The following is a 13917-nucleotide window of genomic DNA, read 5'->3' as shown; positions in this document are numbered from 1 at the left end:
AGATACAGGTCACCAAAGGCTTTTGGTGGGCTTGGTCAGTAGAATCTAGTGCACACAGTGATTAAACACTTCTTTTTGATTTCTAAGGGATAATCTCCCCTTTACTCTTCTGTCAGTGTTTTATGTAAAGGACTCGTTTACTTTGATAGTATGTGGTGGCAGTTGATACCAGTACCACTGGAGCTAGAAACGAATGCTGTTATTTTTGGAAAAGTAACATGTTAATTTCCTGCCTGTTTGTGATACCAGCTGTTAGAAGGTTGTTGAAATAGAAAAGTAATATGAGCAGCAAAGTTTTTTTAAAGCAATGGTGTTATACTAAATAAGCCTTTTCAGTATTTTTAAAACATGTTGGTAGGCTGTCAAAGTGAAAGAAATTTCAACATTTCAGAAGTCACATAAATGAAATTTCACTTAAATGAAGTTTGAGTAAAAAGTACATGAAAAATATCGGCATTTTTTATTTTTCTGTACTAAATTTTACTGTCCCATCATAATTATTTTCATACCATACAGGATCTGCTTCTTATTTATACAGCAGGGACTCCTATATCTGTCACAAGGATTTTGAGAAAATGCGAGACCTATTCAATAGTTTTGAACTGAGATTTTTTTGAAACACTGAGTAGCTCTAAAAATAAATATCTGAAAGAAGGGATTCCTGTGTTGACTTACTAAATTATGTTCATCTTCAGTAGTATGAATAACATTTAAATTCACTAATCACATCTTTTTGACCAGTTACACAAGGCATTTTCTGGCACCTGTTCTGGTGTCCGTTACAACAATGCAAGCATGATGACTAACTTGCGTATTAAGAAGGGATCAGGAGTAGGAGCCTGAAACTGTGGGTAATTTAAGTTAGAGCTGAGAAATAAATGTCTAAAAACCGAATCAAAATCAACAGTAAAATTTGTAACAAAGTTGACAATGAATATATGGTATAAAGAAATAAAGTTGCTTCAAATGAAGGTATAGTTTATTGTCAGTAAATGGACTAAACTTCAAAGGAAGAAGTCCTTTGGACTATAACAGAGGAAGGCCTCGATTTTCTTCTTTTCCGTGTACAGTTCTTACCACACCATGGTATATTTTGGAAAATAACTGAATTGTTTTATCTACAAATACTTTCTGTTTATCTACAGATACTTTCTGTATATTTTATGCTGATGACAGCTAAAAGCTGAACTTTAAATAATAGAATTTAAGCCTAACACAAAAAATACTGTAATCTGTTGAATTAATATTTGGGGCTGGAAGATTAAGTTTAAATAGACAAGGAGCTTGAGTTTCCACATAAGTAACGTAAGTATTAGTAAAGTTTGTCAAGACCTGTCTTTTCTGCTTCTGTTTATCTTACTTTTCCATCTTTTTCCATGTCCTTGAGGGTATTCAGTTGTAGACAGTGACCTTCTGCACTGCTTTCTGAAGCTGAAATAGGCCCGCAGATTGAAAAACAATGGGCTGAAGACTGCTTTGTTATGTAGGAAGCCAAGGTAAATTACATGTGGAATCATAGAGCCTTCCTTCTTTAAAGTGATTCCAGTTATGGTTGATTTAAGTACAAGAGTATATGATTGTTTATGAAAAATCTTGAGATTCAGTCATACAGCAGCTATTCCAAGGTAGAAATTCTGTCTGGATGTTTTGAGACCTAACAAATACCTTTTCAGAACCACTTATGTATCTTTTTTGGCCTCCTCCTTTTTGATAGTTATTAGCTATTTTTTCCCAAGCTAGGAGATTCATAATAGTTGTGTTCTTTCTGCCTTTGTTGTGCTACTTCAGCAAAGCCAGGAGAATTACTTTTATTGTGTATATGTCCTCAAACAGAAATAGACTTGTCATAAATATATCTGAAAATAAGAACAAGGAAGTTTGTGAACTTAGGTTTGGAAATATTATAATTTCTGTATTTTTTTACTTCAGATGTCTATATAAAACTACGTTAGTGACTTGAATGGAATTCACAAGTTTATTAAGAACTCCCTCTCCTGTTGTTTTTTGAGTTTTTTTTCTAGTCAGAAGTGATCTGACTGGAACATGAACATAACACAGATACCTTTATGAAATAATCTAAAAAAAAATCAATGCTGCAAAAATTTATTTCTTCAGCTCTTTAACTTAAACAGGTTAAGAAAGTGTAAATGTACAAGTGTAAGAAAATGTGTGTAGTTGTGTAAGTTTAAAAAAGTGTGTATTTGCGAACTATTAATGTATAGTCATTTTTCTAAAACCTATGTAATTGTTCTTTGAAGTTATAATTTATCTGGTTCTTCTTTGTTCTTACACCTTCCCTAATAAGTATTGTACCCAGATTATGTCTGAAAGGACTTTCAGTATGCAGAAGTCCAACACAGGAACATCTGACCTTAGCACTTTGTATTGTTCATGGCACGGCAACTGTAGTCTGTTGTCCTACTTACCTATACCTTGTCTAATATCTCAGTCTAGGCAATAGCGTTTTGTGGTAGGTGAGAATGAAACAGTAAGCAAGAAAACTGGGTTTTTGAGGATTTGCTTGCCCAGCCTGCTGTATTCAATAGAGTTGCAGCTGGATGTGGGGAACACAGGCAGTGAAAAACATGGTGTATTTTAAAAGACTCCATAGTCCTGGGGAACACCAAGAACTGGGTGTAATTGGATAGTTCTGTCAGTGTGGCAGCATTTGCTTACGAAGAGAGAAGGTGATGACAAGTGCACTATTTCTTCTGTAATATAGGAGTTTTAAAGAAAAAATGCCTTATCTAAAGAATTACTCTCAGTGCCTCACTTTTAACTTTTTTTGGGGAAAAAAAAGTGAAAACTGAAAAATTGGTAGTCAGATGTTGTTTCTTAAGAGAACAAAAAGTTGACTATTTTAAATAATTTTATGTGGAAAGCATTAGATAAAACATTCACAATAAAATCAATAATGCATTCGATATAATTGAAGGTGACAAGATACAACCTTTCTAGTATGATTTTTAAGTAGGCTTTAAGAATTCTGTTAACTAAAAGGAGGAATAAAGAAGAAAGCAACAGGAACAAATCAGGATATACAACTCCCTTTCCCTTTTCCTCCCTTCCCCATTTTGTGTACCGGTTAATTACAAAGATCTTGGAAAACTTACTTTGAAGAATATATGTAAGTGAAGTTGTAAACAATGTCTTTAATAGCCATCTTTCAAAGTAAAAATGAAAGAAATATTGTCCTGTTTTGGTAACTGAAACTGTCTATTCGTTAATTAAACTAATGAATAGTAAATCCAAAAATACCTTTTATATACTTCTTAAGATCCTATTTGTATGCCAAGTATTAGCGAGTCATCTGGAAATTTTTAGAAATGTAACATGAATATATTTCATTTCAAACACCTAGAAAATGAGTAACAACCTTTGTCACAGAATGACATTTTGATTTTGATAATTTATCTAATTTGGCACAGGAATTTCTGTGAGGAAGAACATATAGGCCTCGACCAGATCATTGTGCTATTTATCATGTATTTTCCAGCTTCAGTGATGACTAAGGTGGAACTCCTTGAGTCAATGTTTTTTGTTAAGGAACCTGAATTTGGTTTTTGATTGTCAGCTGAAAGAGGTAGAATTCTTGTGGGAGAGACCTGGAGGGCAATAGTTTGCAAATGGTGTTGTGAAAAGCAATATCCCTTGCAGTTACACTCTCTCCTTTCTCACACTTCTAGTATTCATGTTTAGGCTACTGTGCACATTGTTTCAGTTCCTCTGTTATGTGGAACAGTGCTGTTCTCAAACACATCATAGTCATGAGTGTCTCATCTTCTGCAGTTTTGGTGCCTAATTATTGTTTCATTATTTTCAAGAGGAAACCACATATATCAACGTCAATATTGTTGTATTGACTTTTTTGTTGTTTATTTTCCTTCCTTTGCCACTGTGTTTCTGAATAACTTCTTATGCAACATGAGGCACCAGTATGCAAATAAATGCTTTGAAAACTTACTCAGAAAGGCAGACATAGAAGTTACACAGTTCTGAGATTCAATGGAGAAACATCTTTCCAACTAGTATATTGTATGCTGCTCAGTTAGGTTCTCATTCTGAGTGAGGTTTCAAAACTGCTTGATGAAGCTGAACCTCTGGATTTTATCATAACTTGTGTCCTGAAACTCTGCCTTGGGACATTGCTCTGGCAATGCCCACGTCCTTACTTTCATCAGACCATTCTGAGTGCAGTAGCTGACATTTTCAAAGAGGTTTGATGTGAGGAAATACCTTTGATGATTGTTTTAAAGCTGAGGTCTCCCCAACCTCACTGGTTGTTTTTTGAGTATGGTTTGTCAACACTTGCATCTGAGTGAGCTGAAGGACCACAGGTAGCCTGTCGTAGTTTTCTTTGGTACAAGGAGGAGAAGAGTCAAGCAGATGCTCCTGGATGTGAGAGGTTAGTCCTCAGTACTTAAACCCACTTTGAATATATTTAGTGTAAATGCTGGTAAAGTGTCTCAGAGTCTCTATCAGGTTACTTATTCTGCTTCTGCCAATTGGAGATGAGATATTTCCTGTTTAAAACACTTGGAAGGTGTGATTCATCTGCCAAACAGCAAGCATCCTATAATCAATTAATTTTTCTTCAGTTAAACAATACTTTTAGAGATGTGTCCTCATATTTGGTAAGGTGTTCTCTGCAAGTGCCTTTTCTAGATGTCTCAGCAGTCCCTAGCTGGTAGATGCTTTTACCATATCAGTTTGTGCTCATTTCTCACTCACATTTTCATCAAGTTCCTTTCTGCAGGAAGTCTTTGGAGACATGACTTTTTCCCTGCTTTCCAAAATCTCTGGATAGCACAAATCAGAATGAAGATTACCTACACAGAAAGTGCTAGCTGTAATCACTGAATGCTGAAATCAAGACACAGCTGTGTGACCCCTCCAGGAAGGCTGTTGTTTGCCATACATACTTCTGAAGTACCAACTTCATCCAGTCCCTGACATTTAAGGATCTAGGGTCATCATTTTCCATGTTTCTAGCATCACAGCATGACTGCATCTTTAATTAGCAATACCTAATGTTTTAAGGCATTTTCTCATATTGGATTACAAATTCTGGGCATGTTCAGCAGTCAGTTACAGGGATTTCTTTTCCATTTGTGCAACTATTTTCCTGAATCTTACTATATAACTTAATTATCCCTGAGTCTTCTACCCCTTTGCAAAACTTGGCTGAAATGGAGAGGAGCATGCACCTGGGACAGCAGTGAAGGTTTCTTAGGAGTTCAAAGATGGAAATTGCATCCTTAAGATAAGTCTGATTTCATCTATCGGCTGCTTTGAAGGTTGGGGTGAGAGACTGAGAAGCTTGATGTTTCCATTGCACACTCCTGGATGTGGAGTACGGGGGAAGCAAGCAGATGCTTTTTATTCAAACAACACCTTGTCTTGCAAGCTTGAAAATACCTCACTTGTTCTAGATTGTGTGTACTCCAGTATATATATGCCAGTGTAAATGGTGAAAGGAAGTAGAGTGTCATTACTTTACTTGTGGTATTTTTTTTTTGAAGGAGAAAGAAACAGGAGTTGAAGGGAGCTTTTGAAGTTGAAAATCGTAGGTGAATAAGTAGTATGTGACTGCATTACCCTCTGGTATCTTAGTGATGTAGTGGGCATGTATGGCATGAAACTTTACAAGTTGAGATGTGCCAGCAAGAACTAATTTGAACTTTTTATTTAAGAAGTGAAAGATTAAAAAAAAAATAAAATCTGCTGGACATTTGCAGTTGTCAGTAAAATGTTTCATATGACCCTGTATAGAATTTAGTAAGAAGCTTTAATAATAGTATTTGGAGAAGAAAAAAATCCATGACATTTATACTACTGAACAAGCCTTTAAGAGCGTGACTATAAACTTGGACACACTTAAGAGACATCTCTATGGAGAATTTCTGTATTTCATTTTTATAAAATTGGCATTTTTCGAGCTCACAGCTTTAAATTGAGAAGTAATGGAAGAAAATAGAATGTGTGGGAGTGAAGGGACTGAAATGTAGCCTACCTTTTAAAAGCCGTGGTCACAGACTTCTTTTGTAATTCTTTTAAAATATAATAGTTTCATTGGAAGGCTATTTCCTGTTAAAATTCTAACAACTCTGTATCTGATCTACTGAACTATAAGACCTCAAAGGTCTTGAAATATCTTTCCTTTAAGTACCGTTGTCGTCAAAGAGTATTGTGTCAGGGTGGAGGATTTTTGCAATAAACAAGAAGAGAAAAGGCTTTTATGGTCTAGTATAGAGGTAGCTAGTATGTATTTGTAAGTTTTTTTGGTTGAAAATTGTATATGTTAGGTTCTTTACCAGTGTGTTAAAAGATCAGTTCCTTCAGTACAGTCCTTATAAATCTGTGCAGTTTTAGACATTAGTGACAAGCAAGATGGGAAGACTGTAGCAGGTGTCTTTGAGAGTGTAGTTCTGAGAGGGATTTGGGCGTTTATAAAGTATTGCCTCTTTTTTCTGAGTTTGTAAGTTTCACAAAATGAGAAAACTTGCATGTTATCCCTAAATAGCATCTCTTATTGCCACAATTGGAAAGACAATTTTGCAGTAGATGCACTGTTAGTCTTGCACTTGTATTCTTGTCCTTCGGGAAAAAACACAATGCCATGCAGTCTATATATGGGGAAAGTAATTATTGATCTTGGACATTTTCTCATACCAGTATTCGAAATTTACTGAATACTTACAATCCTCAGCTGTAGCTGTAGAAAATAAATTAGATACTATATGCATTTTGAAATTATTCTAGTTACTGTATATTTTCTTGGCAAATAAAACCAGGATGATAAGAAAACAGAGTAGGTATTTCTAACCAGGCGTCGAAGAATCTCTTGTCTATGCATTAGTGATTACTTTACTGATTGGTAATTGGGTTTGTAATTGAAAAGTATTTTTAAAACATCCATCATTCATAAAGCATATCCTTTTGACAATGAGATTGACTGATGTAGTCTTCATTGGGGACAATGGCAGAAGAGGATTTTTTGCTGTGTTTGTGTTTATGTGGCAATGGCAGAAAAGTTAGTTGCAGAATTTTTTTTGGTAAGGCCTTAAACCATATCCAAAGAAGATAACATTGTACCAGGTTTATCCATTTTTTTACCTTATCAAATGTAACGGAACTACAAATACACACAAAAAAAGATTATTTGAGAATAAGGATCTTGAATCCTTCTTTTATCTCTACTAAAGGAAGCCGGGGTTGGGGGTGGGTGGGGCTGTGGGTGGGTGGGGAGGGGTGTAGAAAAAAAAGGAAAAAAGGCATACTTGTATACAAAGAGTTGTTGCACTTGTGGTTTTAGTAACTGTAAAGACTAATATGGTAGGAGAAGCATATGAGTTTTCATAAGTAGGATGCTTAATGTTTGTAGACTTCTTGTCTAAGAATGGCTTATTTATAAATGTTGAATCTTGGATGTTGTACACTGTGGGATTCCAGCAATGGGATAACTAGCTGAGAGACAAAGATGATATAGGACTGTTTCATTCAAGAGCTACTCAGAAAATAGCCATTTCTTCTCTTCTGAAGGTTATGAAATCATGTTAGGCTTTATTCCTTTCTTCTGACATAACTCCTCAGGAGTTTCCTTGCAACTCCAGATGGCATCTTCGTCGTTTGAAGTCGTTGCCTTTGACCAGTAGTGTTTGATTAAGTTTATGTAAATGAGAATTCTCTCCTTGTCTTTGAATGTCTCTTACCAGTCCCAAGTAGCAGGAAATCTGAAAAAGCAGTGCTGATTCCTTTGCTTCATATTCATAACATTTCACTCTCTGTGGCTGAAAGAATGGGGGAGAGGAAATAGGAAGAACTCATGGATCTTAGGGTTAAATTATTGTATGTACATATGCCTAGAAAACAGGATTAAGCAACATAATTTGAAAAACCCACAGATATTGAAAATAATAGCATATGCTATTTGTCAGAAATTGCATTTTTACAGTCCTTTTTCAAGGCTTTAGGCAGTATTGATGATTCAGTGGCTGATACAGCTGCCATAGATCAGAGCACTGCATTATGATATTGCAACTTTAGGTAGAAGGCACAGCTTTCTATTTCATCCACAGTGAGGACTATGTTTCTTCAGTCCCACTGTGGATTGTATCTTATTCCCATTCTCTTATTTGCTGTCTCTTAAGAGTGGCAGAATCTGGGAGAAAACCTGTATTCAGTACAGTTACATATTTAATTATGGATACTTAGAATCTCTGTGTGAAAGATATAAAGGAAAATGTGTTGTGTGTGGTGAATAATAACTGATAAATATAAAAGTAGCATTTAAATGCAAGTTCATGACAACAGCAAACGTGGAAAGTCTCAAGGGGGAACATTATAAGACGTTTTTAATAAAACTTTTTTTCAGTTATTTGTGGTATTCTGAATACTTTGTAAGTACAACCCTCATGAAGACTATTTTTTGTATACATTAAATGTTGGGGGTTTTTTACTGGAATGTTACGATATTCTTTTTCTGTATTATACTGTGCACGCTTCAGCGAAGTGTGGGAAATTGGTGAATCTGAAAGGTTAATTGGAAAATTTAAATAGAGATCTTCAATACCTGCCTATTAGCAGAACCAAAAATAAGTTGTGTTCTTTTATAGAAAGAATTTTTAATTTCTTCCTTTTCTTTTACTAGTCTTTATTTTAAACAGTGATACAGTTTTGAAAAGGATTTTTACCACAGAAAATTGGGTAAGAAGCTTTTACTGTGTCAGAGCAGAGCTCAAGAAATTATGATTTTTAAATGTATATCTTGTGTAAGCTCTATGTGGTTTCCAAAAAAACTTTAAATATTCAGACAATGTGGAGTCCAGAACAGTAGGAATTTCACATTGAATGGTATTATCTCAGGCCATTGCCATCACAGTTACTGCCTGCTGTGCAGTTGCAGATGACATCTTCTGTGCTGTAAAGCGGCTGGAAACAGTTGTGCAACTAAAGATAGATAAAGGAAATCATTGTTAAGATGATGGTTTGAAAGTGTAAGCTGAGTGATGAAAAATCTTGTCAATTCTCTCATCCCCTTTTAGTTTTGCAAGGATGCTAGGACAATAAAGATATCTCCTGTAAGATAAAAAGCAGCATCAGAAAAAAAGCTTCAATGATTTGGCTAGCCCTCAGTGCATACACTGCTGCAGTTTGAAATATCCCCGTTTTCAAATCATGGGTACATTGACATCCTCTTTTTAAAATAGTGCTGATGGTAACAATCTTCTTTTATTGTCCTGGGTGTGGGTGGAATGAGAGCTCTAAGGGTAAAACTCATATAATGTTAAAGTAAATTTTCAGTATTTAGATAGGCTCTAAAGTAACAGTCCAGAAAATTTGATTGCCATGGTGCTTGGATTGCACTTAGACAAAGCATGTTTTGCTGAAGTGTGGAATATTGTATGTGGGGAAAATGTTGTTAAATTAATAAATATATTAGGTAATAGTGTCAAAATATTTTATATGTGCAAGTTATTGTTTAAATTCAAAATGTAAGTAGTTATTTAAGTTATCTCGAAATATACCAAAGGTAGTATTTGAAGTATTTGGAAATAATTGTCTCATATAAGAACTGAAGTACGTTGGCATTAGCTGAATGAAATTAATGACAGGTCATGAGTTCTTAAATCTTGAATGACTTTTTAAAGACTGAATTGTGTTGTTGTAAAATAATGAGATTTGGTTTATACAAATCTTGATTTAGAAATCAGTGAACGAAATATCAATGTGCTGGGTTTTTTTACCCACTAAAGAGGTTTGTTTACACATGTATGCTGGTTGTGGTGAACAGCAGAAGTTATGATACTACCAAAAATTTTTTGCTGTAATAAGTCAGGAATATAAATTAGCATAACAAAATCAAAGAGGTTTGGTTGGTTGTTTTTTGGGGTTTTTTTCATTCTTCAGCTATTAGGCACAAACTTGGTATTTAATTCTCTGTGTCCAATCATTTATGTTCAAATTAACTGGGGTTCGTTTAATTTTTTAAATTGTTTGTTTTCAGTCTCATGGAATAAATCTGTTATATATTGCCTTATATTCTGGCCTTAACAAGCAGGTTAGAAATACTGGGAATTAAGACCTTGTACCCAGGTATATATCATTTACTTAATGTGACACCCCATAAACTGTTGGTTCCATTAAATATCTGCCAGTGCTTAAGCAGGAGATTCTGTTTAGGTTTAGATAACTTCTTTAGATTATTTCATACACAGTACTGTCTGTATAAAAGCCTACCTCTGAATTTTATTGAAACCTTAATGGTTTGTTTTTTTCTTTTTTTTCTGAAAACCTACTGTGTAATTTGCTCAAGTAGGGGCTATAGTGCTCAAAGACTGATCTCTTCGGATTTGCATTGTATGAAGTGGTATCCTGCCTAAAGCTTCTTAGGCATAAATGTATACAGGGTATTTGAAAACCCCTGAAAGTTTAAAGTTCAACTGGAAGTTTAACAAAGTACAATCAATAATTTTGAGAAACCATGTCTAACTTTCTACTTACTGGTTTAGTTGTGTAATGATTTTCTTGGATCTTGAATATGTATGTACTATAATTTTTTTTTCAAAGGGCCTAACAGCCCAGCTGATTAATTTTCCGTTAGACTTAGACAATTGATTCAGCAAGAACTTCAGGAAAACTAAAGTTTGAAACTGTATTTAGATTTTTTTGTGCCCCCCCCCCCCCCCCAGGTGTTCTGTGTAACTATAACACAAAATTTGCCTGATACTCTCCATGGTTGATGCTGTGCTTTGATATCTGAAACCCGCTGAAGTCAAAACAAGAATGTTAACTGACTGAAGTGCCATAGGGAAATAAAGGAGTAACAGTACTGAGTATTTACCGATAAATAAGTCTGTTAACATTTAAAAATATTCTAAAAATGCTAGAATGGATTTGTATGCCATAAACACAACCTAATAATGTTTTACCCAGTGTAATGAAGGACTCATAATTTAAATTTAAAAATAATAGTGTTTGTGCCTAAAAGTGGGGGATGTCTGTTAACTGCATATTTACAGTATGTTAGAGTATGAATCTATAGTTAAACATTGTGATTTATTACATAATGTAGGTCTATTGTACATGTGTAAATTCAACAAAAGTGCTCATACAAAAATCTATGCAAGTTTTAGGTCCACAGAACTTTTACAAAAACTGTATGTCTGAGAACAAAATGCTTATTATAGTAAATATAAACATTACAGATTAATCTTGGAAATGCTGTGGAATTTCCCACGTGTGTTTTTAGTGGAAGGTTTTCACAGTGATGTTTATTGGGTCTTTGTATCAGAATGTATCCAATTTGAACTAAGTATCATTTTATATAGGACCTCTATAAGAAGATTGCTTCCTTTTGACTAACATTGAAAAAGAAAGCCTTGAAAAAAAAGAAAAAAGAAAAAGTGCTCTTCAGTGGTAAACAGTATATGAACTGAAAAACCAAGAAATATCTGTGTTATCAACTTGAATGTTCCATTTTTTTTCAGATACATGTAATTGTTTTTGATAAAAATTGGTTCTTAACTCTAGGCTGCTTAGAAGTGGGGAATTCTTACAGTGAAGTTAAATTGCATTGATACTGTGAGTTAAGAGACTGAAAAATATTTTTCTTAGGTATGCTGTACAGAGGTTCAGTTTCTTGAGTAGCTACCAAAAAGATTGACAGCTCTATAATTTTAATGGCGAGGAATAGTCCTTTAATATCTTTTGAAAAAAACTATACCTATTACAGATAGGGACACATGGAGTTGCATCTGAAGCAGGTTCTCTAAGACTATTTGTCTCAAAACATAACAGTATCTCACCGTAATAGTAAAAAGAAAGGTGATGGAATGATACCTTTTATACAGCATAAGAAGTGCTGAATTAATCTCCTTTGCAGAAGAAATGGGTTATTACTGTCCAAAATACTTCAAAATAGTTTGGAGCTTCAAAACAAGAGTTCTTCCGCTGTATTATTACAAATAATAAGAACTGCAAGATATGGATTTATATCTTAACAACAATTTTATTTTTTTTACTGTCAGAGGAGGGCTGTGGGATACAGGCTATCAGGGAGCAGCAATGACTGGCTGCTCTTTGAGGGCCTTGAGAGAAGGGGAATAACCCAAAGGGCAGGGGAGAGGCCTTGCCACCTGATGCCCATCCTAACGCCCCCAGGAAAGGCAAGTGGGGCAGGCACTGAAGTGACAGTAGTTCCACTGAGAGTCCAGATCATCAGGCAGTTAAATCTGATTAGTGCACCCAGGGCCCTGACACTGGCTACACTAAATAACAGTAGAATTTCTGTGCAATCTGTATTAATCTGTATCTTGCTGTACTGATGTTTTCTTTCTGAAACGTTTTTTTGTATTTTGCTTGTTCATGTGATAGTCTTGTATTAGAGAAATTCTTAGATTTTCATAAGAAGAAATTCCCGTTGACCATCTAAACCAGTATTTGAAAACTGAACAATCAGATCTTACTTTTTCCCCCATAAACCAAGACTGAAAGGAGTAATTACCTTGTTTTGACAAGTGAACTGAAGAATTTTGACACAGAAGTCTTACAGTAATGCATACATGAAAACTAGGCTGTCATGTTTACAAGGTGATTTTTTTCATATGATGAATTTTTCAAACAGTAAGTGGTCTGTAAACTATACCGATATTTTTCTGAGGAACACAATCTTCTTTTGGCTATCTGGTAAGGAAAAGAGGTAGGAATAAATATTAAAATAAAGTTTTGATTGTGCAGCTATTTTATGAAAACTCAGAATCATTCCAATCATCCAATAGATACATTACATGTATCTATTCTACAGTACATTTTACACCAATCATTGACTGTTCTACAAGTGTAGTTGAATAAAAGATGGGTTTGAGGTACAGGTGTTGAATGAAGATAGCAACACAATCTGTATAAGCTCAGATATTTCTGAAGAGAAATTTTGTGTGACCGTGTCTGAATACAAGTAGTATCATACATGAGTGAACAACTGTATTTTCAGTATTCCTTTTAATCTGTAAAGCACTAGTTAATGTTTTCCATTTAACTTCTAATTACAGTGTCTTTAATTGCAGTAACATCTGTTAAGGTACCTTGAGTCTATATTCAAAGACTGATCTTCCCTCATTGTATTGCATGACATATTTGGTTTACATCCAGACTTCTTGACCAGAACGGTGACTTGAGTTTCAGCTACATTTGAAATGTTGAAAGCCTTTGAGTTGTTATTTGCACAGGAGTATTCTGTGGCTATATCCGTGAAATATTTTGTAGTATTGTGCTGTTAATTCAGATGTGTGAGATAGTAGGCTTCAAAGGACTTTTGTGTTAGTTCTGACTTTTTTTTGAAAGAGCAAAACCAGAATCAGCAGTGTCATTTCTCTTGAAGAAATGTACAGTTCTGCTGCTTCTAGGTTTACATTTGTATTTGACCAAAAACAGTCATCTTGACCATGCATCTTAATCTGATGTTCTTTGGGAGCATGTGTCTTGTAGACTGTTGACTTAGAAAAACTCTCGATCTGTTTCTCTAGTAGTTGCCTCTAAATAAATTTCCAACTGTAATTGCTTCATAAAAGAATATTGGTTTTAAGAAAAATAGTGTATTTATTTGTTATATTTTGTTGCCCAGACATAGTGTGCATCTGAATAGTTATGTTTGTTCCTCATGCTGTTACTGCAATATGAATAGTATTACTAAATACTATATAGTAGACATGAAATACACTGGTTATTAAAAAGTTAACCACTTTTTATGTATTTTTTTCTTTTACCTCAGTAGTAAGTCATCACTGGTTGTAAAATCAATGTCATTATTTCTCAAAAAGAGAGAATACAGAAAAAGAGAAAAAATAATTCTGTTAATGCTTTGCTTCTGATACAAAAACTCCTTGGATTTAGTGGCCTAGTTTGAGTACACCAGTGGAT

General features: G+C 34.6%; 1 protein-coding gene across 3 annotated transcripts in view; it reads left to right on the top strand.

The window, feature by feature from the left end:
- KIAA0825 (KIAA0825 ortholog) overlaps window positions 1-13917 on the top strand; it is a 252855-nt gene that overhangs the window by 20072 nt on the left and 218866 nt on the right. The window contains exon 3 of one of the 3 annotated variants that reach the window (XM_056325816.1): window positions 5523-5570. The exons of the other annotated variants lie outside the window; for them this stretch is intronic. The gene's annotated coding sequence lies outside the window, so the exon portion shown is untranslated. The remainder of the gene's footprint in view (window positions 1-5522; window positions 5571-13917) is intronic. 3 annotated transcript variants of the gene reach the window in all.

The sequence above is a fragment of the Falco biarmicus genome, chromosome Z (genome assembly GCF_023638135.1).
Source record: "Falco biarmicus isolate bFalBia1 chromosome Z, bFalBia1.pri, whole genome shotgun sequence".
Lineage (NCBI taxonomy): Eukaryota > Metazoa > Chordata > Aves > Falconiformes > Falconidae > Falco > Falco biarmicus.
The sequence above is the reverse complement of the archived record's forward strand: the minus strand, read 5'-3'. Positions and strand labels throughout refer to the sequence as shown.